Genomic DNA, 22,386 nt, shown 5'->3' on the forward strand with positions numbered 1-22,386 from the left:
ACTAATAATTTTATAATTGGTGACAAATTTTTTTCTCACCAAAAGCGTCAAAATTTTGGCACCACCCAAAAAAATTAGAGGGAAAACCTTTGGTGACGAAATTTAATTTTTTCTCACCTAAAAAAAAAGTATTTATTGACGAAAATAAATTTCGTCACCTATTATTTTTACTTTTTTATTATATGTGACAAAATTTTATAATTCGTCACGGATTATTTATATTTAGTGACGAAATTTATTTTTTTCACTAGTTTTCGTCATATAAATTACTTAGAGAGCTAATTAACTTGTGCTTTGGTTTGAGAGAGAGAGAAAGAGGAGAGAGGAAAACTGATAAACAAAAAAAATGGGGGGAAGAAAAAGTTAGTAGTCTCTTTTTTTCCATTACAGCCCAATATGTCAAAATTTTCCCTCCAAAATTAATGACAAAATAATTTTCTCACTAAAAAGTCTCAAAATATTAAAAATTATTAGTAACAAAAATATATTTCTCACCAAAAGGTCTTAAAATATTTAAAATCAAGTTTCTCAAAATATATATATATATATATAATTATTGGTGACAAAAATGTATTCCTCACTAATAATTTTATAATTTGTGACAAATTTTTTTCTCACCAAAAGTCTCAAAATTTTGGCGCCATCAAAAAAAATTAGCAGGAAAACCTTTGGTGACGAAACTTAATTTTTCCTCACCTAAAAAGAAGTATTTGTTGACGAAAATAAATTTCGTCGTCTATTATTTTTATTTTTTTATTATATGTGACAAAATGTTATAATTCGTCACGAATTATTCTTATTTAGTGACGAAATTTATTTTCTTCACTATTTTTTGTCACCATAGGTTACTTTTGTTGTAGTGACCCTTTCCTTCCTTACAAGTCCTCTCTCTCTCTCTCTCTCTCTCTCTCTCTGTGTTTCAAGTTAATTTGCTTCCAGGTACTTCTCGTTTTCCTTAATTTATATCTTGTAAATTCCTCAACCTCTATACTAGAATTATAAATTTAAAGAGAGATTTGACAATAAAAAGAGAAATAAAGAAAATTTAACTTATATTTCATTCACATTTATCTCATTTAATTTTTTTTTTCTAAATTCTTATCTAAATTTATGATCCAAACACAATTTAAATATATATTTGTATAATGTTTGATTCATTTTAGAAAATTAATATACATGCATAAATTTTCTTGCCTTGGATTAGCTTATCTCTTCTATTTTATTTTATTTATTATTATCACAATATATCATATTATATAGTGAGGTGTATATATTATACATGCAGGTTTATAGTTTTATAGAGTGTTGCTGCATTTTTTATGGGTGGTCAATTTTCCGTACTTCATAATTTTTGTTGTTGTTGTTGTTGTTGTTGAATGTTGTGGTTATGATTTTTAGTTTGTTAGATATGTGTGTCCACTCAGTAGACACCAATTTGTAGTAGCACAGATATGAAAAAGTAATTTTCCTAAAAACAATCATATATTTTTGTTTTAGAGATAGAAAACGGTAAATTGGTACTGATAATTTGAATAACAATTTAAAAAGAAAAAATAAAAATGTGAAAAAATATGAATGAAATATAAAATTATTTTTATTTTTTTTAAATATTTTAAATATTTTTTAATTTTTACATCCATTTAAAATACACTTAAAAATTATAAAAATTATACAATTTTTTTTTTTTAAAATTCATTGAATACAAAAGTATAAAAATTCAATATATTTTCGTAATTTTTTTTATATTCAATAAATTTTTTACAAATTTTTGTACTTTTTAAATGTATTTAGATTAAGTGGATCTAAAAAATTTATAAAAAAATTTAAATGTTAAAAAAATAGTAAAAAAAAAATATATGAATTAAAATTTTCAAAAACTATTTTTAAAAATTTTAAACCAAACTGATGTTTTTCACATTGAAGGATTGATTTTATTCCAAACAGAGTGTGTTTACAAAATAAAAGAAGTGTAAAAACTAGCAGCTCTGTGTCATTCAACAAATGAAACCTTACACCGGGCGACTTCACATGGGAGGTGATAGGTTCCATCATCCATGGCCCATCAAGCTATCAAAATTCTTCATAAAAGATGTATTTATATTATCAATGTTTTAGTTAATATAGTTTAATCTCATTAAAAAATTAAGGGATCCTATCAAATAGAATTCACACCTATTAAAGATTTACCGTAAATTCAGCCCTCGTTTGGTTTTTATTTTAGGGTTAAAAAAACACAAAAGTTCAAAATAGATTCCCTAAGGTAATAAGATAAAATATCACATCTAAATCATAATCATTACGTTTTTTCTCTCACAAAATCAAAAAAGCCCAAACAACTCCTAAATTTGAGTCTCACCTCATTTTCACTCTTTTCTCTGTGGTTGGAAGCTCACTTGGTTATTCTCTTCTACAGACTTCCTCCCTTCCCTTCCTTACAAGTCTCTCTCTCTCTCTCTCTGTTTAGAGTTAATTTGCTTCCAGGTACTTCTCGTTTTCTTTAATTTATCTCTTGTAATTTTCTCAAACTCTGTATTTGGATTATGAATTTAAATAGAGATTTAAAAATAAAAAAAAATTAACTTATATTTTATTCACATTTATTGAATTTTTAATTTTTAATTTTTAATTTTTTAAAATTTATGATCCAAACACAGCTTAAATATATGTTTGTATAATGCTTGATTCATTTTAGGAAATTAATATGTAAGGATAAGAATGATTTCCCACATTGGTTTGAATATTAAAATTTGAAATCATAAATAATTAGAACTTTTTTATTTTATTTTTTTAGTTTAATTAACTAATCAATAAATTTTCTGTTTACATTTTAAATTATAAAAAAAAATTGTTTCAAAACTTAATTCTCACATTCATTCTCATTAATTTTTTTTTTTTCCGTAATATATATAATTAGTAATAGTATAGATGTCATGGCCAGTGGTTCAATGAGAACAGGGAAGGGAGAAAGAAAGTGATGAGAAAAATGCTAAAAAAAAGCACCAAGGATCCTCTAGAGTAAAATTTTCCTAAAGTTTCCTAGAGTGCTATATTGTGTGGTTGAGATTTACTGGCAAGTCACATCAGAAAAATTGATGTGACTTACTAGTAAATCTCAACCACACAATATAACACTTTAGAAAACTTTAAGAAAAAATCACTCTAGAAGATTCTTACTCAAAAAAAAGTCCCACCCACAACACAGCTGTGCTTTAAAGTTGCTGCCATATGTGGGGTTGAGAAAAATATAAAAAAAATCCCAACCACCCACCCACCTAAGGACAAAAGAATACAATTGCTTTAAACTTTAAAAAAGTTGTGCCTATTGATATTGAGTCGATTTAAATTATTTACATTGTAAGATTCGATTATTTATAAATAAAAAATTTAAAATTAATAAGAATATATAAATATAAAGTGAATAAAAAAGAATTTTTAATTTTTTTATATGAATTAATATTTTTAATTTTTTAAATATTTTTTTAATCTTTTAACTAAAACCCTTAATTGCCAAACCAACCCTTATTTGAGTCTCACCTTATTTTCACTCTTTTCTCTGTAGTTGGAAGCTCACTTGGTTTATTCTCTTCTACTTTTGTCAAGCAGGTTCCTCCCTTCCCTTCCTTACAAGTTCTCTCTCTCTCTCTCTCTCTCTCTCTCTCTCTCTCTCTCTCTCTCTTTGTGTTTCAAGTTAATTTGCTTCCAGGTATTTCTCGTTTTCCTTAATTTATCTCTTGTAATTTTCTCAAACTCTATATTTGAATTATGCATTTAAATTATGAATTTAGATAGAGATTTGAAAATAAAAAGAGAAATAAAGAAAAATTTAACTTATATTTCATTCACATTTATCTCATTTATTATTATTATTTTTTAAAAAATTTCTACTTAAATTTGTGATCCAAACACAGCTTAAGTATATGCTTGTATAATGTTTGATTCATTTTAGAAAATTAATATACATACATATAAATGCATAAGTTTTCCTGCCTTGGATTAGCTTCTCTCTTCTATTTTATTCTACTTATTATTATCATAATATATCTCAATATATAGTGAGGGAGGTGTATATATTATACATGATGGTGTCTAGTTTTTTAGATTGTCGCTGCATATTTTATGGGTGCTCAATTTTTCGTACTTCATAATTCGTTGTTGAACGTTGTGTTTATAATTTTTAGTTGGTTACATATATGTGTCCACTCTGTAGACACCAATTTGTAGTAGTACAGATATGAAAGAGCAATTTTCCTAAAAACGATCATATATTTTTGTTTTAGAGATAGAAATCGATAAGTTGGTACTGACAATTTGGATAAGAACTTAAAAAGAAAAAATAAAAATATGAAAAAAAAATGTGAACAATATATAAATTATTATTTTTTGTTTTCTTTTAAAATATTTTAATCATTTTTTTTAAAATTTTTTTTAGATCCATGTAAATACACTTAAAAAGTATAAAAATTATATAATTTTTTAAAAATTCATTGAATACAAGAAAAAAATATAAAATTCAATATATTTTCGTATTTTTTTTATATTCAATAAATTTTTTACAAAGTTTTGTACTTTTTAAATGTATTTAAATTAAGTGGATCTAAAAAGTTTATAAAAAAAATTTAATTGTTAAAAAAATCACTAAAAATAAAAATATATATATGAATTAAAATTTTCAAAAATATTTTAAAATTTTTTAAACCAAACAGATTTTTTTTCACAGTGAAATGTTGATTGTATTCCAAACACAGTGTTTGAAAATAAAAGATGTGTCACCTCTGTGTCATTCAACAAATGAAACCTTACACTGGGCGACTTCACAAGGGAGGTGATAGGTTCCATGGCTCATCAAGCTATCATCAATATTTTAGTTAATATAGATTAATCTCATTAAAAAATTAAGGATCCATCAAATAGAAATTCACGCCTATTTAAGATCCATTGTAAATTTACTCTGTTTGGTTAATAGTTTTTAAATTTTTTATTTTTCTTGTTTTTTTTGTCTTTAGTAAACTTTTTAAAATTTTAAAGCAATTTTTTATTTTTTAGATTCACTTAATCTAAATACATTTATATGTAAAATATTTGTAAAAAATTCACTAAATACAAAACATTACAAAAATTCAATACTTATTCATTTTTTTTGGCTTTTATTGAATTTTTTTTAAAAAAAAATCACAAATATTTTACTTTATTTTTTAAGTGCATCTAAAAAAATTAAAAAAATATAAAAAAATTTAATATAAAAAAATTTAAAGACAATAAAACACAAAAAACAAAAAAACTTGAGCAGTTTTTAAAAACTCAAAATCAAAAAGAGTGAATATTGTTTAGTTTATTTATAAATCATAAATTTTTAATTTTCTCAATTTAGACTCTAAACTTTTAATTTTCAATCTAAACTATTTATCTATTTTTGTTAATTAAAATTAATAGAAAAAATAATATTTTAGTCATTAAATTGAATGAAAAATATAAATTGACTAAAATGTTATTTTTCCGTCATTTTATGTATACATATATTGAGGTTAATGACTAAAATATTAGTATTTTTCCCGATAATAGAAAACTAATGAGGTTAATAACTAAAATATTAGTATTTTTCCCAATAATAGAAAACTAATTATGTAAAATAAAATAGTGAAGATAAAACGATCTTATTTTTAATTCTTAAAGAAAACACAAGACTGGAAAATAAATTACAACTTTAGAACATATTACAAGATGGGTTCACATGGACATACAAAAATAATATACAAGAAATAGATTAAATCTAAAAGTTTAAAGAATAAAAGATAAGGAATGTAAATCAAAACCTGTGATATATACAGTTTTCTTAAAACAAATTCGCTACCTCGCCAATGCGTGCTGGAGGAACACTGACGTCTGTTTCTTAAGATACAACAGTTGAAACTAGCGAATACAGAAACATCTTTTGGACAATTTCAGCGAACTTGACAATGACAACACTATTTCATTAACAAGAACCAAAGAAGGGGTTAACAAAAAAGAGATAGGAAAGTTTCTCTGAATTTTTCTTTGATGTAAGAAACGTCTCCAACTTCATCTAAAAGATCACCATTCTCCATACAAAAAAAAAATAAATAAATAAAAAAAATTAAAAAAAATTCTCTATAAACATCCTACTAAGTTGGAGGGGAAAGACTTTTATTTATACAAGTAGGGGAGTCTTCAGCCATGAAGTCTATCATCATGAGGGCAATCAAAATGCCATTAATCAAGACCATCAACTCTTGCTATTAGAGCTAGAGTTGCAAAGGTTAAAAACTCATGACTATTAATATGGTCATCAACTTCATCATCAAAATATGAGAGTTACAACAGTTTAAATCTCTCATGCACTTAATATATACAAATAAATATTTATATTATGTTATTTGAATAAATCCACCAGATGGGTCGCAAAATGGATACGGATGTTGGGTTATAATCCGATCCAAATCCAATCTCGAACACATGCACAAGCTAAGTCCAACACAGCACAGCTCAACTCAAGCTCAAACCTAAGTCCAAGTCCAAATCCAAGACCAAACCCAACACATGCCTAAGCTTAGGGCCAGTCCAAACTAAGACTAAGTTTAAATCTAAGCCCAACATTTATTGATACTCACTTTATGAGACAACTCTCATTTACAATCCAATGGTTTCGGTTCATTATTTTTGTATTGTAATCTTCTCACTTAAGAGAATACAAACCCACTCGAACCCACCGCAACCGACGGTTGAGTCCCACTTTAATCTTGAATTAAAGTTGCCAAAAATATTATTTTCCAACATAAAATACCATTTTTTCCATCTATTTTATTTAATGAAAATAGCTATGGTTTAGATTGGAAAAAAAATAAAAATAAAAAATTTAGTGTTTAAATTGAGAAAATTAAAAATTTAAAGTTATGTTGTTACAAAAGCCAAAACCTAAGTATTTTTTTTCGTAGTTTAACCAAATTAAAAATTACATTGAATCTCACTTTAGTTCCTAATTTTTGAAAGAATAAAACTACATGTACCAATTGATATACCAATTAGTGAACTAATGGATGATATAACATAATTTTGGAGACTTTGGATCTTTATAGTTTGTATAATGGATGGGATCTATAGTTTTGAAGTGATAATATTATAGTATATGTTGGTACACTAATTGATATGTCAATTGGAAGATGTCTATTTCATTATTAATGGTTGTGAAAGAGTCATGTCAACAATTTTTTTTTTTTTAAAATTTAAGAATAGTTAAATTCAAATTAATGTAACAATTATAGTTGGATGATTTTGAATTTAACAGTATGTTACAAGTTTATGCATTAAAATGAAGATCTCAATTCCAAACATGTAATGTATAGGATCTAAATCCATATGTACATTGTACACAACATATGTATTCACACATATCATGTATAAATTAGTTCATTCACTATTATAGTGAAAAATAAATAAGAAGATAGAGGTATGGCTCTGCATTTTAGGGCGGAGGTTAAGGAGAATGTAGGGATAATTACGATATTTTCAAACAAAACATAAATAAACTTGGTTAATTGACTTATTAGTTAGCTAACATAGAGTGATTTATGTAATATAACCAAAAAAATTTAGAAGTGTAATTTACAGTTCAAGAAATCATATAATAATTTCTGCAATTTTTACCAAACAAGTTTTTGACAAAGAAAGAGTTTTATTATTTTGAAATTAGCTTCAGATTCTATGACCAGCATAGCGGTCTCATTGAACTATCCGCTCTTATAAGCAACAGTCTTAATTCATTATACTAAGCACATCACCTAAAAGTTCATTTATCACCTCTTGATAAAATTAGGATGATTAGCAAGCCTTGACACTGCCTTTGATTTTTGATAATTACAAATGGTTATTTCAAATTTTCATCCAATGGCATTAAACTAAATAAATAGGAATAAAGTAATGTTATGGCATGGGAGTATTGTCATTTTAGTTTCTCCACTGGATTTTTTTTTTTTTTTTAATAACTGTTGTCCGAGTCAACTTATTTGTATCTCGACTAATCCCTATGGTCATGAAATTAATGACCAAACAAACCTCTAGTGACCCCTTTGAGTAACTCGAACTCAATGGTGTTTTAAAGGACAATTTATCTGTTTTATTGAACTATTAATCTATCAAATACAGACTTAATTGCTTATAGTTAGTGAACATCTTGCAATTGACTGGCCATGCATTATCTTTTAATAATTATTTTTGTTGGATTATAACATAGTGACGTCATTAACTGCACATTACTTTTGTTTGGGAAGGAAGTTTCAATGGCATCGTATTTATGCTATTTGCATTGTGTTAGAGTATCTTCAATGAGTTCTTTAAAAGACGCTTCTTTACTATTATAGTTAGTCTCGTCTTATTTTACTTCGTCCAAAGAGCTAGTTACTACACTAACCATTTTAATAATTTTTTTCCTACCTAGTTACATTTGGAGAGTCTTGAGAGGCTCTTTAAATAGTTTGAATAAATAGATAAAATAAGCGTAGTGTTAGAGCATATAGATAAAAAAAAAATAAATAAGTACATTTAGGTAAAAGAAAAAGCATTCCTATATTGTACTTTAACTAGTAAAAGATAAAGAGCAACGTTTAACTTCATTATGTATTTTTCAAAGAGACATATTTCCTATTATTTTAAAAAATAAAAATTTATTTTCTCAATTCTTTTTTTATTAAATTGATTTGTATTTTTAAGAATATCATTGTCACATCATCTTTATTAATATATGAGTAATATTACAAATCCACTCGTATCAACCCAGAAATTAATCTCTAGTACACAAATTAATTTCCACTACACAATTACTCATCCAGAATTTTCAAGGTTGGTAAGGGTGAGTCTCTAGACTTTTCCTTAATATATATGTATATATATTAGGCAGTCTCGGAGTACCATGTGATATTATCTATGCGGTGCTCCCAACAAATGTGAAACCACAAAATATACTTTGTGGATCATTCTTTATTTATCAAGTACCTAATAGAAGTGCTTCAGTGTGGTCTCACCCATAATGGTGGAGAGCACAACGTGAAAAGTACCATAAGGAACTACTTAATAATTACCCATTCTTATATGGTATTCTATATGAAACTTTTGTTTGTGGATCATATAGGACATTTTTTTTTTCCCAATAATTTTTCTTTCGGGCATGTGGAATAGTTCGTAAAAAAACTTGAGCCATTGGTTTTGATAAGATAGAATATACGCCTGTATGTAAACACATAATAATAGCTGCAATAATGGCTCTCCATTTTGTTACCCTCAATTGTGAATTCATTCTAAAACCAATCAAACTTTCACTCTTATGCTTTTCTTGGTTTGTTTGTGTTTTTCTCTAAATCTGATATAATATTGTTTCTTGCTTCCTTATTTTCACCAGGGAAACAATGCCTATAGGTGAAATCATTCTCGCTGCTTTCATTAAGGTGTTGTTTGAGAAGTTGGCCTCAACTGTCCTACTGAAGTTTGCTCGTCGGGAGCAAGTTCATAATCTCTTCAAGAGATGGAGTGGAGAACTAGTTAAAATTCAGGCATTCTTAGATGATGCAGAGGAGAAACAAATGGAAAATAGAACTGTGAAAAAGTGGCTGGAGGAACTCACTGACCTGGCTTATGATCTGGATGACATACTAGATGAATTTGCCACTGAAGCTTTGCGGCGTAAGTTAACATCAGAGTCTCAAGCAGCTAGCACCAGCAAGAGCAAGCTACAGGCCATGATACCTACATGTTGTAAAGGACTCAATCCAACAACTTTTTTGTCTGATTTTACAAGGAGTTCTACTTCCAAGATGGAGGAAATCACTACCAGATTGCAAAATATTCTTGAAAGTGGAATTGGACTTGGTTTACAACGGATTGTTGCAGAAGAATCTGGTAAAGCTTGGCACAGACCACCCTCCGCATCCTTGATACATGAACCTCGCATATGTGGCAGGGATAAGGAAAAAAAGGAGATAATTGATTTTCTCCTAAGCAACGAGTCAAGTGATAGCAAAGTCAGCGTAATTCCCATTGTAGGTATGGGTGGACTTGGCAAGACCACCCTTGCAAAAATGGTATACAATGATGAAGTGGTGAACAAGCATTTTGATTTGAAAGCATGGGTTTGTGTTTCTGATGAGTTTGATATTATGAGAATATCAAAAGTAATTCTTGAATCCATTACTTCCAAGCCTTTTGAATTTAAAGAATTGGATAAAGTTCAAGTTCAGCTAAAGCAGAATTTGATTGGAAAGAAGATTTTAATTGTTTTAGATGATGTGTGGGACAAGAAATACAATGATTGGAACATTTTGAAGGGCCCGTTTAACGATGGAGTCTCAGGAAGTAAGATAATTGTAACAACTCGTGATAGAGAGGTTGCATCAATTATGGGAACCGTTCAAAACCATTTGCTACAGCATCTATCAGATGATGATTGTTGGTCAGTGTTTGAACAACATGCCTTTGGGAATAGAAGCATGGATGCAAATTCAAATTTGGTGTCTCTTGGTAGGAAAATTGTGGGAAAATGTAAAGGTTTGCCTTTGGCTGCTAGGACACTTGGTGGCCTTTTACGGTGCAAAGAAAGAGACGATGAGTGGGAAATTGTATTGAATAGTAAAATATGGGATTTAACAGAACAAGGCAGTGAAATCCTCCCAGCTTTGAGATTAAGTTACCATCATCTCCCTGCACATTTGAAGCGGTGCTTTGCATATTGCTCTATACTGCCAAAGGACTATGAATTTGAGGAGGAGGAGTTAGTCTTCTTGTGGATGGCAGAAGGCCTTCTTCAGCAACAAAATGGACAGAAGCGAATGGAAGATTTAGGAGTTGAATACTTTCGTGAACTGCAGTCGAGGTCTTTTTTCCAACTATCAAGTGGTGGTGAAAGCTCGAAATTTGTGATGCATGACCTCATCAATGATTTGGCTCAGTCAGTTACAGGATATACTTGTTTTAGATTGGAGGATAAATTGAAGGATCAGGAGCAATGCAAAAAATTGAAGAGTGCTCGACATTCATCTTTCATGCAAAGCGAATTTGACGCAATGAAAAAGTTTGAAACTTTTTATGAAACCGAGAATGTAAGGACCTTCTTGCCATTGTCCTTAAGTAAAAAGAGATATTGTTATTTGACAAGCAAGGTTCCCCTTGATCTGTTGCCAAAGATGAAACGCATAAGGGTGTTGAGTTTGAATAGATATCACATTGGCGACGAACTTATTCCAAAATCAATTGGAGATTTTAAACATTTACGATATCTTAACTTTTCCTACACCAGAATCAGAACAGTACCTGAATCATTAGGTACCCTATACAATCTACAAACTTTGATGCTAAGAGGTTGTCCAGAACTGAGGAAATTGCCTGCGAACATGGGAAACCTAATCAACCTCCGTCATCTCGATATGATTGAATCAAATTCCTTAGAAGAAATGCCACGAGGAATTGATAAGTTGACAAGTCTCCAAACATTATCCAATTTTATTGTTATGAAAGACAATGGGTTTCGGATAAGTGAGTTGGGGAACTTGATTCATCTTGGAGGGAAACTTTGCATATCGGGAATAGAAAATGTGGTTGATCCTCTGGATGCAAGAGGGGTGTGTTTAAATGACAAGCAAGGTATAGATGTGCTAACAATGGTATGGAGTAGTGAGAGCTTGGATGGTTTACGAAATGAAATGGTTACAGAAGTGCTTGACATATTAAAACCTCACAAGAAGCTGAAAGAGCTACACATTAGAGGCTACCATGGTATGAGTTTTCCAACTTGGATAGGAGATCGTTTGTTCTCCAAAATGGTGTGCATGAAGTTACAAAATTGTAAAAATTGCACTTCTTTACCGCCACTTGGACAACTACCTTCTTTGAAAGACCTTCACATTGAAGGAATGAGTGCTGTAAAGTATGTGGGTTGTGAGTTCTATGGGCAGCATTGCGCCAAACCTTTTCCATTACTCGAGACACTGTGTTTTGAGAATATGTCAGAATGGGAGGATTGGTACATTTTTGGAATTGACAAGGAAGTTCAAACCTTCACTCGTGTTAGTAAGCTCTCCATCAAAAAATGTCCCAAACTTCTGGGAATGTTGCCGAGTAATCTTCATTGCCTCAAAACTCTTGAGATTAAAAATTGCCCGCAGCTGCTGGTTGAAGCTTCTAGCCTTGTTCTCCCATCACTCACCTCCCTATCCATGAGTGATTTTCAGCTTCCAAGCCTTCCAGTGCTCCTTGAGACATGTAACGTGCTTGAACCCAGTTTCCTTACTTGCTTAGATATTAGAAATGTTTCAATCCCTGAGTCCCTATGCAATCCAAGCATAGATGATGAAGTGATGTTGGCAAATGCAATGTCTAAGCATCTGAGTTCAGTAACTTCCTTGAGCATTGGGAAGATTCAGAAACTTGCATTATTGCCAAAATGGCTTACCCAGGGGCTTAAAGGACTCAAAGAATTGAAGATTGATTGGTGTAAAGAACTCACAACACTGTGGCAGAATGAGGCGGGACTACAACGCAGTCTCCTTGCCTTGCAACATTTGGGCATTCATTATTGTCCGCAACTTGTTTCATTGTTTGAAGAAGACGTGGATGTAGAAAACGAAGAGCAACATCAACTTGAGTATCTAGAGATATATGATTGTGGAAAGCTGGAGAAATTGTCGCGGGGGCTACGTACCTTCACTTCTCTTCGAGAGATGCATATCAGCGGGTGTCCAAGTCTGGTATCTTTTTCAGAGACAGGCTTTCCGCCTAGCCTAAATAAACTTCATATTTGGCATGGATGTAAGGCTCTGCGGTCCTTACCTGGGTGGACAGCACACGATTCTAATCTGGAGTGGTTGTGGATAAACGGGTGTGATAATCTGGAGTCCTTTCGGGAAGAATGGGTCCACCACCCCCCAACAAAACTGTCATTATTGATTATCAACAATTGCAAAAAACTAGAATCGGTCAGTTTATGCAACAACAGCCTCCTCGCTTCCCTTAAAATTCTGTGGATAGATAATTGGCCTGCAGGAGGAGGAATCGTCTCCTCCCACATTCTAGAGAAAGGGAATTTCCTCACCAACCTCGCTTCTCTTCAAATCGCGAATATGAAGATTGGTAAGCCCCTATCAGAGTGGGGTTTGCACAGATTCTCCTCTCTTAATTCTCTCTTGCTTGGAGGCCCAAGTAACGTATCAGAAGAAGAAGAAGAAGAAGAAGAAGAAGAAGAATATTATTCGGTGTCCAGCTTTCCAGTAGATGGGATGTTGCTGCCCACCTCTTTGACGCATCTGTCGATTTATGATTTCCCAAATCTGGAGAAGATATCTTCTTCCATGGAGTCCATTCAAAACCTCACCGAACTTTGTTTCAGATATTGCCCCAGGCTCGCATCTTTTCCCGAGCAAGGAGGGCTGCCTCCCTCGCTTTTGAGACTTGAATTCTCCGGATGTCCAATAATGAAACGGCGGTGTGAAAAGGGGAAAGGCCAATATTGGCCCCTCATAGCTCCCATTCCTAAAGTCACCATAGACCACAGATACATCTTTGAAGTAGAGGAATAAACTGCAATATGAGCAATCAAAACTAGCAGGTACTCAAAAATCACCCAAACTAAATATATCAAAATTATTATTTTATTATTTTATCAATGCTAACAGAGCCTGTGTATTACTTATAATATATATATATATATATATATATATATGGGGAGGTTGGGCTATGTTTTTTAATTTTATATTTTATCATAACAGTTTTCCCTTTTAAATGTAAAAAATCACAAACAAAACATTGAATTTGAAGGGTTGAAATTGAAAAAAATTAAAAAAAGGAGAAGTATTTGAGATGATTTTTTTCCCCCATCAAATTTGATAAAAAGAAAAAATTGGGATAACAGAGGAATTTTTTAAAAGATTTAGATGTAAGAATTGGAGTATTTCAAATCAAATCAAACTTTTTATTCAAATTTGGAATCAAAGCAAATAACAAAATTGGTGAATGGTTGGAGATGCTCTAACTTGATAAAGGTTGAAGATGATGAGGCCAAATTAATTTCTTAAATATATATATATATATATATATGTATATGTATATTAGTTTTGCTAGGCAATCTCTTTCTAATTATCCCTTCCCCTTGTTTATTTATTGATTGTAATGATTCACATTATTATTCATTTACTCTTTTTGTTTTCTGATAAAAAATAAAAATAAAGATAAAAATCATATTGCAAAATGGTAATTTGTTTTCTCACTTTAACACGCCAGACATAATCAGGTTCACTTGCCCAATCACAATAATCAAGCATATCTTTCTTTTTCTTTTTTAATTTTTGTGTCGGAGCATAGATTACTTACCTAGAATTTATGTATTTTCACCATGAATAATTGATGTCTTTTTGCTTCGTCTACATATGTTGTTTGATCTCCGTTTTGTGGCAGTCACTAACCCAATTACTTTTCAATTTTCAGCAATTTTTCTACTTAAGTGGTGGTGTCTGTGGATGACAATGTGGTTTAAGGGTTCTTTAATTTTGAAGTTCTATTTCTTTCTTTCCATTCTTCCAAAGCTCAATGTAAGCATTATCAAATATGACTTTGTATCTCAAATATTCTTTCTTTCTTTCTTTTATTGTTGTAAAATTGTTTCTCCACCTCTGATTTTGAACCGATGAAGTAGAACATGAGGGAGGTTTGTCAAGTTTTTAAATTCTTGACCTCATTTATTAGGTAGACTCATCAAATAATGGTTTGTGACATGATTTTCATTTTGTTCATTAAGTCTAAAAGGAGATGAGCAAGTTCTCTTTTGTAGGTTTTTAAATGGATTCTCTTCAAACTCTACTTTTAAATCAACATTGGAATATGTAAAGTGCAGCACCTTCTGCTTGCATCACACACATACCACTATATTGGGCATACTTGTGGTTATGCATGTACAACTAAAACTATTTTTTTTAAAATGATAAAAAGAATCGAAGTATGGATTGCACAAATATTGTTTCATCGTGTTGGTTGTACAAAGTGTTTGTTTTCTTTTGTACCAATGTTAATTTTATGTAGTCCTACCTCGCACCTCCTTTATACAGCTTTCATCAATAACAATTCTTCACATGAAGTAAATGAGCCAGTTGATCTATTACATATCCTGAACGTTCTTATTTCTGGCCATTAATTACTACTACCATATATGAACTGCTTTTTAACCAATGTCAAGATTTTTCTCATCAGTTTATGTTTTCTTTTTTGTTGAGAGAGAGAGAGAGAGAGAGAGAGAGAGAGAGAGAGAGAGAGAGGCAATGATAGCAGGTATATATCAATGCGATGCAATGATTTTGGCCATTGTTCACATTTATTTATCAAATTTTCAATTAAGCTGGTTATTTATTCCATTTAACTTATGTACTATGTAATTGAAGACTCATCTTTATGGCTGAACAAATGATGAAAATTGTAAGCTTTATTTGAAAAAATTGAAAACACCAAAGCATTTGACATGGTTCTACTTGACGTTTTGCCTGTATTTCATTTGATAGAGATTGTGTCTTCTCATGATTATCGAAGAAACTTTGAATTTTACCGTAGGTTATGGATATGGCTATATGCTTAGTTGCTTACACCGACTCCATTGTTCATATTTGATATCATCATGTTTAGGCATTGCATATCTCTATATCTTTTATAATAACTTCTTTTGGTATATGGTTAGTCTTGTTGTCATTTCTGCATTACTTGAAGCTTATGCAAATAGTAGTTTTATGATGAAATGCTTTTTTCTTCCCGTCAAAGAGTCATAGACTATTTATTTTAGTGCTATCATCATTCACAATAAGTTTGTTGCTAACCACTCTTTTATTATTATTATTATTGTTAGGTTTTTATTCTTGGCAACCCCGTTTGACAAAACTCCTTTCAGATGTATTTATTTTCGCACTTTTATTTCAGTGAGGCTATGAGTTTATTAGATGCGAATCCAAAACCCGAATCGAACCATGCAGAGAAGTTTGTGATGTTAATGCTTTCAAGATTGCCACTTCGCTGATTATTACGGGGGTCGAGCTGCCCGGTCAGCTCGCGGCCGAAGCAAAATGCAAAATTGCATGTCCGTCGTTGCTCGCTCGAGCCAAGGAGTTCTCGCTCGAGCTAGGTCTCGCTCGAGCCAAGGAATGCGCGCTCGAGCCAAGGATTGCGTCCATACAAAAACCTGAAAGAGTGTATTCCTCGCTCGAGCCAAGGATCCGTCGCTCGAGCCAAGGCACTAGTAGAAATCATGAAAAATACACTGCTCGCTCGAGCCAGAAAAGCTTCGCTCGAGCGAACCTCAGAATCCGGATTTCTTAAGAAGTTTGTTTTCGTCCAAATCTAGGATTACTTTTAGTTCTCTATAAATACTTGGTTTTCTCCCAAAACTAAGTGATTGATTGAAGTCCTCCAGATCTTCTTTTTGGTTCTTAAAGTTTATATCTGGGGATATTTTGTTTGTTTTCTTTGATGTTTTTATTGAGTCTTCAACTCATGATTTAAAGAGAGTACATCAAAGGTTTGTTTGTTATACACAAAAGAGAGAGTTATTCTTCAGTTGTGGATTCTGAAGAATTCGAGCCTGAAGCTTTGGTGGAATCCGGAGTGGCTCATCAGAAAGACAATTCCGTGGTGAAGATGGGGTTGGAAGAGGCACATAGAGGTTGGTTCAATTAGGCGTTGTGGATTCGCTAGGTAATTGAGAGTATACCTGTGTAATTCCTTTAAATCTTCTTAGTGGATTGTTCTTGTGGCTGTTGCCCGTGGTTTTTTGATCACAGTTGGAGGTGTCCAATTGTGGTTTTTTCCACGTTAAATCGTTGTGTCTCTTTGTCTTGATTGTTTGATTGGGATTGTTATATTCTGCTTAAAATTGATACATAATCACAAATCAATATCTAGGGGATTTCTAGTTTTTTCAATTGGTATCAGAGCAGGTCGTTCTATTTTTTTTTTTAAAAAAAAAAAATTCTTTTAGAACGAGATCTTGTTTGATTTGTGATAATGGATACAATTCGTGAAGGAAATTCTATGGTTCGACCACCCCTACTTGACGGATCCAATTATTCTTTTTGGAAAGCTCGGATGAGATCTTTTTTAAAATCTATTGATGAAAAAGTTTGGCAATCCGTCATGAATGGGTGGACTGAACCAACAATTACCGTTGATGGAGTTACAATCCCCAAACCAATTGATAAGTGGGACACAACTGATTACCAAAATAGTAGCTGGAATAGTAAAGCTATCAATTCTCTCTTTTGCGCTGTCACACCTGAAGAATTTAGTCGTATTTGTAATTGTGAAGTCGCAAAAGAGGCTTGGGATATCTTACAAACTATTCATGAGGGCACTCCTTCTGTTAAACGCTCAAAACTTCAAAGGCTCACATCTAGTTTCGAAAACCTTTCAATGAAAGATAGTGAGACCTTTGATGAATTTTATGCGAAGTTGAGTGACATTGTAAATTCCAGCTTCAATTTAGGTGAAAAAATTCCAGAATCCAAAATTGTGGGAAAAATTTTGAGATCCTTGCCCGATCGGTTCCAACCAAAAGTTACGGCTATCGAGGAGGCTCAAAATGTTGACAACCTCAAGCTGGATCAGTTGGTTGGAAATCTCCAAACTTATGAGGCACATAGGAATTTCAAAAAGAAACAAAAAGATATTGCTTTTAGTAGTACTCATAAAGTGGAAGAGGATTCTGATGAGGATTGTGAGATAGATTCCAAGATTATGGCTGCTTTTGTTAAACAATTTAAAAAATCTTTTTTGAAAAAGAATCCTAATCTTTTGGAATCTACTCATACTCATAAATCCAAAAGCAAAGATAAACTCAAAATTAGTCCTATAGCCAAGAAGGAGAAAGGAAAGATACAAGAGAACTCTGAAAGACTCCAATGCTATGAATGCCAAGGATTTGGCCACTTTGCTTCAGAATGCCCCACTCATTTGAGGAAGAAAAAAGCCCTTGCTGTCACTTGGGATGATGAGTCAGAATCTGATGACGATGACAATGACAACGATGATCAAGGCGAAGAGGGACATAAGCAATTCCTTGCTTTCATGGCGGCTTCTGAAACTGTAGGACAAACAGAGTCTCCGAAGATGTCAGTTGAGAACACCACTGATAATGAATCCTCGGAGAGTGATCATGAAGAGCTTGAGGAAGCTTATGAAAAGTTGTACAAGGAGTCTCTTAACTTATTCAAGTTGAATGACAAACTCACAAAGAAACTCAAAGCATGTGAAAGTGAGAATGTCAAACTTAAGGAAGAGATTTCGGAGGCCAGGATTAATGCCATCAAGGTAGCTGATGATCGACAAGTTCTTTGTGCAAAACTGTTGACTTGTGAGACAGAGAGGAATGAGCTGCTGCAAACCCATGCCATGTATGAAGAAAAGATTGAATCTCTCGAGATGTCACAAGTTGCTTTGGAAGAATTAATGATCAAGAAAGAGGAAGAGCTCAAGTGTGCTATGGCTACCATTGGTCTTTGGAACAAAGGATCAAAGACTTTGGAGGATATCATTGGGTTTCAACACATGAGTTGTGACAAGAGTGGCATTGGCTTTGGTGGTAAGAAAGAGCAAAAACAGAGTGCTTCAACATCTCATGATACAAGAACTCAAGGAAAAGGGGGACAAAAGATTCAACAAGAGGAAAGACTTCTCAAACTCCCTAGGGTTGATAAGGTAAAAGAAAAGAAGGTACACTCTGTTTTTATTTGTCATCATTGTGGTATGCATGGTCATATTCGCCCTTATTGTTATAAGTTGCATGGGAGAGTGTCTCAAAAGGGTAGGAATTTGAATACTTTTTGGGTTAGGAGACAACCTTACATGTCCAGGCAGAATACCAAGATTCATGAGGGTATTCACAATGCCACGACATTTACCAAGACCGCTAGACCTAATTTTGTTAAGATCAAAAAGATTTGGGCGAGGAAACTTGACTTGTGTTAATTTGTTTATTTGTTTTAGTTTTTGGATTTTTGTGTGTTTTTTTTAAAAAAAATGTGCTTGTTCATTTTTTTTTGTCTTGCTTTGGTTAAGAAAAAAAAAAAAAAAAAAAATCCCAAAAAGATTTTCTTAGTATGGTTTTGCAAGCTTGAAATTTTTGAGTGGTCCTTGGTACATATTGGAATTGATGAGAATATCCATTACATGTTAATATGTGTGTGCTTTCTGTGGTCATTACTCATTTTGGAGTGTGTGTTTTTTGATTAGTATGTCTCATTCTGTACACACTCTTGGATTAGCAAATTTTGGAGTCTTCCGCCATAGTGATTATTTTTTTATGGACTTCTGGCATTGTATCTTTTGCTTTTCTAGAGGAATTGACCTATACTAGCATATCTTGGGTGATGTTGAGTCTCTTAACCACCTACCATCCTTTTGCATCTCCATGGCTTTCCCCTTAATTCTTTGTAGTCCAGCCATGAGGAAAAGGCTACCTCAGAGTCACCAACCAGGCCATCCTTATTATATCCATGCTTCTCTGGTTCGGTTTCCATACTCTTGAGCGTGTCAGCCACCAATGATTGTGCAAAAGAAAAAGAAAAAGAAAAAGAAAAAGCAAAAGCAAAAGAAAGAGAAGAAGACAAAATATGCAAAAGAAAGAAAAACATGTGAAAAAAAAAGAAGGAAAAGATTCATTGATTGAGGGGGAGCCTCCGCCTTTACTCACCAAATACCCCTTGATTCCTAGTGGTTTGACTTTCCTTTGTTGTGCTTAGATTCTCTTGTCAGAGGTCCAACTTTCATATCACTACTAGGATTGAATCTAGTGTTTGTTGAATTCCAAGAGTCACACACACACTTTTCTCATGGGATCTATGCTTTTCACATAATGCATCACTTTCTTTCATGAGGAATTTTCTACAGACTGTGCACATTATGTTTTCTTGTAATGTTGCTTCTTGGATAATCTTATGTGTTTTAAGGTACTAATCTGAAATTCCTTGCTTGCTCCACCATATTATTTTTATCATTTTCTTCTTGTTCACTGTTTTCAGTGTTTGTGGTTGCTTTTAGTGAGGGGGAGTTTGGTTTCTTATTGCAAGAGTTGTTTAACATGAACACTTTGTTCTGTTTGGTAAGGGAGATTGGTTATATGTTTTATGCACTATTTGCCCTTCTTGTATGTTCATGTTATTTACATCGTCATATCATTGCTTGTGTGGTTTATGATCTTGCTTTTGTTGTTTGAGAGGTGTTTTTCATGAGTCTTAGTTTTCATCTATTCTTGTTTCAAGATAACTGTGTCATATGTCTATTGTTTTTTCATATACTCTTGTGGGACTAATAGTTGTTTTGGAGATTGTGGCACTAATAACTGTTTTGCAGATCATGACCTTGAGAAAGAAGTTTGTTTTTGTTGGATGTAATGGGTTGGGGTGATTAGGATTTTATTTGTTAGATGTGTTTTGTCACGGCATTGCTAAAGGGGGAGATTGTTAGGTTTTTATTCTTGGCAACCCCGTTTGACAAAACTCCTTTCAGATGTATTTATTTTCGCACTTTTATTTCAGTGAGGCTATGAGTTTATTAGATGCGAATCCAAAACCCGAATCGAACCATGCAGAGAAGTTTGTGATGTTAATGCTTTCAAGATTGCCACTTCGCTGATTATTACGGGGGTCGAGCTGCCCGGTCAGCTCGCGGCCGAAGCAAAATGCAAAATTGCATGTCCGTCGTTGCTCGCTCGAGCCAAGGAGTTCTCGCTCGAGCTAGGTCTCGCTCGAGCCAAGGAATGCGCGCTCGAGCCAAGGATTGCGTCCATACAAAAACCTGAAAGAGTGTATTCCTCGCTCGAGCCAAGGATCCGTCGCTCGAGCCAAGGCACTAGTAGAAATCATGAAAAATACACTGCTCGCTCGAGCCAGAAAAGCTTCGCTCGAGCGAACCTCAGAATCCGGATTTCTTAAGAAGTTTGTTTTCTTCCAAATCTAGGATTACTTTTAGTTCTCTATAAATACTTGGTTTTCTCCCAAAACTAAGTGATTGATTGAAGTCCTCCAGATCTTCTTTTTGGTTCTTAAAGTTTATATCTGGGGATATTTTGTTTGTTTTCTTTGATGTTTTTATTGAGTCTTCAACTCATGATTTAAAGAGAGTACATCAAAGGTTTGTTTGTTATACACAAAAGAGAGAGTTATTCTTCAGTTGTGGATTCTGAAGAATTCGAGCCTGAAGCTTTGGTGGAATCCGGAGTGGCTCATCAGAAAGACAATTCCGTGGTGAAGATGGGGTTGGAAGAGGCACATAGAGGTTGGTTCAATTAGGCGTTATGGATTCGCTAGGTAATTGAGAGTATACCTGTGTAATTCCTTTAAATCTTCTTAGTGGATTGTTCTTGTGGCTGTTGCCCGTGGTTTTTTGATCACAGTTGGAGGTGTCCAATTGTGGTTTTTTCCACGTTAAATCGTTGTGTCTCTTTGTCTTGATTGTTTGATTGGGATTGTTATATTCTGCTTAAAATTGATACATAATCACAAATCAATATCTAGGGGATTTCTAGTTTTTTCAATTATTATTATTATTTTCCCTATGGTGTTTTCAGATTTTAGTAAAAGTTGTTCGAGGTGTAAATGTCATCTATGCCAACTAAATGTTGTTTAGGTTTCATGTGGTTTAAGTTTCGGTAGATGCTTGTCAAATGTTTATTTGTCATTGTTGTTATTGTTTTCATTTCCAGGTTCAATTATCTGTTTTGCCCCAGCTACCGCTATCTTGGGAAACCAAAAGAGCTACTGAAGGATGGTATCAACTCTTTCAATCATTTTCTGCTGCGTCAGGTGAAGTAAATGTTGCATCTGATTTAAAGAAATGTTTCATCTTGTTGAAGACCTAAAGAAGGTTTGATGAATCTAGATATGCAGTGGCTTGATGATTCTGTATTGTTGTTGTTTCCTTGCTTTTGGTCATGTTGCTTTTTTTTTTTTTTTGGGATAAACCGGGTTGCTTCTTTTATCATACTATATTTTCTGCTATTGCTTTTGTACGTGTCATATATAGAAGCTCAGTGGTAAATTGATTGGTTTTATGCTGATGCTACTGTTGTTGCTTCTTTGGCTTTCTAGTCTTTCTGTGCAGCTATTGCTATCTTCTCATGGTCTGTATGTTGTATCTGTTGTACATATGTTCATGTCAGATGTAAACAAGGCCTAGATTGGCTAAATGGTATTGTCCTCATCTTTTGCTTGCTTTAGACGATTCCCATCATTGTTTGTATTGCCCATGTATGCTCCTTGTACTATGTATTTATTTTTTTATCTTTGGTTTATATTGACTTCCCAAAAAAAATGAAGTTTTGTTCATCAAATAATCTTAGTGTTGAAATTTGATTCGTATTGTTTGGCT

The 22,386-nt window shown here is 32.6% G+C and overlaps 1 pseudogene across 3 annotated transcripts; it reads left to right on the forward strand.

Annotated features, from left to right (window-relative positions):
- Window positions 1–877: 877 nt before the first annotated feature.
- On the forward strand, window positions 878–21,860 carry LOC145820369 (putative disease resistance RPP13-like protein 1 pseudogene; annotated as a pseudogene). Of its 3 annotated transcripts, XR_014361718.1 has the most exons (5): window positions 964–2,481; window positions 3,560–3,603; window positions 9,407–13,600; window positions 14,476–14,579; window positions 21,722–21,860. The product of XR_014361718.1 is annotated as a putative disease resistance RPP13-like protein 1 pseudogene, transcript variant X2 (transcript). The 3 variants fall into 3 exon arrangements; XR_014361719.1 differs by lacking the exons at window positions 964–2,481; window positions 3,560–3,603 and adding an exon at window positions 878–939; XR_014361717.1 differs by lacking the exon at window positions 964–2,481 and having other exon boundaries at window positions 3,560–3,703.
- Window positions 21,861–22,386: the final 526 nt, after the last annotated feature.

The sequence above is a fragment of the Camellia sinensis genome, chromosome 2 (assembly GCF_055761805.1).
Source record: "Camellia sinensis isolate YWXY chromosome 2, ASM5576180v1, whole genome shotgun sequence".
NCBI classification, from domain to species: Eukaryota; Viridiplantae; Streptophyta; class Magnoliopsida; order Ericales; family Theaceae; genus Camellia; species Camellia sinensis.